We start from the raw sequence: 4,417 nt of genomic DNA, 5'->3' as shown, positions 1-4,417 counted from the left end.
GTACTGATTCAGGTAGCATTGATTCATCAATCACAGCTATTCAGTCATGAGTAGGAAGGCAATTCCCTCCATGAATAAAGGAAATCTACTGCAGAGCTCACACAAAGGGAATTCTTCCCCTCAGTTAACTCTCCCATCACATTATCCAACATGTCAGCTAAAGCAGGACGCACTGCGCATGTTCTCGCCAACAATGGGACTCCGGGTGATTGATGTCAGCACCGGACCAATGCAAGGACGGTGGGCGGGGCTGGAGGACCTAACGGGCGGTTGGTCCTCCAACCAATCAAAGTGAATGAAGGACGGAGCTAAACTAAGCCATGTGATCACCCTCGCGCTGGCGCAGAGTCGCTGTAATGAATGTTCGGGAAGTTATGGAGAGAAAGGATACGGTAAGGAAAGAAATAAAAAGGGAAACGGGAGAAAAACTGTGTTGCTATGAGTGGAGCAGTTTAACAAACAAATTGTGCACGTCGGAAAACACAAATTTGAACGTCCCAGTCCCGTGTTTGCAGTAAATGAGGAATGGCCACAGTGCGGCTGCAGGCCTGAGTGAGCGCCGCCATCTTTATTCGGGAGAATGATTCACTGGACACGTGCAGCGCCGCCATCTTTGTTGGGGGCAAGGTGCAGCCAGGCGCATGTGCAGCCTTTCTCCAGTATAGAGTCATTGTGATCATAGCAGCCAATACAGCTCTGATTCACCTCTAGGCTCCCTCATCACCACTTTGTCAATATCTAGCTTCCTCAGTCTCGAACCATGGGTGTATTTTTGGTCAGTTTACTACTGTATTATTACTTTTTTAGACCCTTTGTAAATGAGTTTTTCGCTGCGGCCCAGCCCCTGACCATGTGCTGCTCTGTTATGAGATTATTATTTTCTAGAATATATTCGACAGTCAAGAATTCTTTTTTCCAATAAGCAAGAGTATTTTCCTTCCATTTCTGACGATCAAATTCTGCACCCCTTTTATTCCCTGTAATCCATTTTGCACTCGCTGAAACATCAACTGTGTTTCTCCTTCCACAGATAGCAGTGATTAATGCCAAAACCCTGTTGCTTGTGGAGAGGTTGATGTTTGACTTTCTTGTACAGCTACAGTTTGTGTGTGAAGGTGCTCCTACCATGTGGTTGGGTAGGTGACATCATAGATTATTCATTCAGCAACAGTGATGATTTGAAAATAATGTGCAAATCAACAACAGTTTGTATTCTTATTATCATGCTTATAATTTCACAAAAATACTATTGAGACCTTTAGACATAAGGCCAGAGATGAAGATATTAGGTCAGGTGACCAACAGCATTGCCAAAAAGCAGGTTTTGAGGGATGTCTTAAAGGTGGAAAGCAGACCTGTGAGGTTTTGGCTGCGAATTTCAGACTGTGCTGCTTCAGCAACTGTAGAAACAACCACACAGGTGAAGTAATGAATTAACAAATGGTTGGGAGTCTCGAAGAAAATGAGTTGTCGAGGTCTCAAAGTGTGTGTGGTGCAGGGAGCCAGGGATGATCACAGCCAGGAATTAAATCAAGTGTGTGAAATTTAAATTGAGGGATATTGGCCAGGTGCTGGCAGGTGAGACTAGATTGGGTTCGGATATCTGGTCGGCATGGACGGGTTGGACCGAAGGGTCTGTTTCCTTGCTGTGCATCTCTATGGCTGTATGCTGTTGATTGTGAATAGGAGCCTTTTGATGAATCAACAAGCAGAGATTTAGACTTTCTTGAGATTACAGGGAGGTTGAATGTGGGAAGCTGGCCCTGAGTGTGTTTGGAAAATGAAGTCTGGAGATAACACAAGGTTGATGAAAGTATATGAGCTGAGGCAAGGGTGGAATCAGCTAGAAATAGTGGTGTTGGAGTGGGACTGAGTTATCACACTCACCTCACCTCTGGGATTCAGCTGGTTGTCAGGTTGTGAATCAGGGCGGTAACACAATCGGGAGCTGAGTGGCCCTGGTGGTGCCTGAAATAAGTGTCGCTCAGCTGGCTGTTGCTGAGCTGTTGCTGCTTGGTAGCCCTGTTAATGACATCTTCCATCACTTTACTGCTGATCGAGTGTGGACTGATGGAGGGAAATTTCCTGGGTTGGATTGCCCTGTGCTTTTGTGTTGAACATCCCTGGGCAATGTTCCACATTGTCGGTGGATGCCAGTGCTGGAGCGGTACTTGGCTTGGTGGGTGGCAAGTTCTGGAGCACAAGCCATCAGTGTTATTGCCAGAATATTGGCACGGCCCGTAGACTTTGCACTACTTAACCATTTCTTGATGTTATTCAAACTTAATCGAACTGGCTTAAAACTCATCTGTGATGTTGGAAACCACTGGAGAAGGCTAAGATGGATCATCCCACTTTACACTTCTGGCTGCAGATTGCTGCAAATGCTGTCATCTTATCTGGTGCATGGATGTGTGAGGCCTCTCCATCAGTAAGGGTGGGGATATCTGTGATGCTTCCTCCAGTGAGTTGTTTAATTGTCCATCACCGTTCACAACTGGACGTGGCAGAACTGCATAGCTCCGATCTGTTCCATTGGATGTTGGATCACTTAGCTCTGTTGCTTGCTGCTGATGCTGATTGATATGCAGGTAGTTCTATTTGATAGCTTCACCAGGTTGGCACTTCATTTTTAGATCTGTCTGGTGCTGCTCATGGCATGCCCTCCTTTACTGTCCATTGTGATGGGTGAGAGCGGGATTTACAAACCCATGAGATTACAGATTGTGCTGGAGTACAGTTCTGCTGCTCTTGATGTCCCACAGTGCCTCAGAGATACCCAGTTTGAGATCCTTCATCTCTTCAAAGTCTGTCCCATTTAGAACGGTGATAGTGTCACACAACACAATGGAGGTTTTTCTCAACTTTAAGGCAAGACTTGTGTCTCCAAAAGGAATGTGTGATGGTCGCTCTTACTGATACTGTCATGGCCAGATGTATCTGCCGCTGCTCAATTCATATCAATGAGATCAAGTATGTTTTACACTCTTGGTTCCCTCACCACCCGCTGCAGATTCAGTTGAGCAGCTATATCCTTTAGGACCTGACCAGCTCTGTCAGTAATTCTGTTGCAGAGCTAGTCTCGATTGTGGACATTGAAATCCTGTACACGGAGTACGTTTGACACCATTTTACTTCCTCATTGCTTCCTCCAAATGTTCAACATGAAGGAGAACTGATCCATCAGCCAAGGGAGAACGGTACGTAGTAATTGGCAGGAGCCATGAGACTTCCTGGTCTCCGGAGCGAATGCTGAGTACTCCTACGGCAAATCCTCCCTGTCTGTACACCAATGTGCCACCACCTCTGCCTGGTCTGCCCTGCCGGTGGGACAGGACATATCCAGAGATTTCAGGAGGAAGTGAAGACTGCAGATGCTGGAGATCAGAGTCAAGAGTCTGGTGCTGGAAAAGCCCAGCAGGTCAGGGTTATGAAGGGCTGAGTCTCGAAACGTCAATTATCCTTCTCCTCGGATGCTGCCTGACCTGTTGTGCTTTTCCAGCACCACACTCTCGATATCTAGGGATGGTGATGGTGGTGTCTGGTCCTTGTCTGTAAGGGATGATTCTGTGAGTATGACTATATCAGGCTGTTCCTTGACTAGTCTGTGAGACAGCTCTCCACATTTTGGCACCAAAAACCATATGTTAGCGAGGAGGCCGTTGCAGCATCGAGAGGGCTGATTCTGTGGTTGTAATTTCTGGTGCCTTGTTAGTTGCCAACTGGTCCATCCAGTTTCATTCCTGTGTTGAGACTTTGCAGTGATTAGTACAGTGAGTAGCTGGCTGGGCCGCTGTCAGGTTGGCAGGATTTTTTTCGCCATTGACAATGGTTCCATGGAGATCAGGAGATTCATAACATTTTTTTTCTTGAATTCAGATTCCACCATCTGCCAAGACGGGATTCGAACCAGGACTTCAGTAGTTTGTTTTAATATTCAGGATAAAAGCTAAATACATCAGGTTTGTTCACTCGTTTTGAAGATCACTAACCCTGGTTTTGTTTCTTTGTAAAACACTGTCCATCATCCTGTCTCCTCCATCCTCCCCTCCAACACCGAGTGAGGAGCAATGGAATTTCTCTGACACGAAGACTGAGATAATCCAATCTGCTGCTTCTCTCCCTCCCGCTAGCCCACTGAGCCAAACTGCCTCACGTGGTGTTCCTGGTTTTTGTCCTAAACCTACATCTTTCTCCAGTCTCTTGTCAAGCCTTATCAGAGCTCACCATGACCCTTTACCCAAACCTCGCTAAACTCACTTTCAAACTCTCTTTCCTTCACTGCCGCCTCATTACTCCCCTTCGCCAATTCATAGATATTGTTCCTTGTTCTGTCTGTTGGTCTTTTTTTGGTTATGTCCTTCTCTCCCATTCTGTGAAAAACTAATATTTACCTCACCATTGTTGGAAAATCCTG

General features: G+C 46.1%; 1 long non-coding RNA gene across 1 annotated transcript; it reads left to right on the top strand.

The window, feature by feature from the left end:
• Window positions 1–323: 323 nt before the first annotated feature.
• On the top strand, window positions 324–3,983 carry LOC122546004. The gene is made up of 3 exons (XR_006310644.1): window positions 324–392; window positions 1,031–1,136; window positions 3,880–3,983. It is a non-coding gene; the product is annotated as an uncharacterized LOC122546004 (long non-coding RNA).
• The last annotated feature ends 434 nt before the right edge of the window (window positions 3,984–4,417 follow it).

The sequence above is a fragment of the Chiloscyllium plagiosum genome, unplaced genomic scaffold (genome assembly GCF_004010195.1).
Source record: "Chiloscyllium plagiosum isolate BGI_BamShark_2017 unplaced genomic scaffold, ASM401019v2 scaf_37108, whole genome shotgun sequence".
Classification (NCBI taxonomy): Eukaryota; Metazoa; Chordata; class Chondrichthyes; order Orectolobiformes; family Hemiscylliidae; genus Chiloscyllium; species Chiloscyllium plagiosum.
Note: the sequence above shows the minus strand (reverse complement) of the source record. Positions and strands in the feature narration are given on the sequence as shown.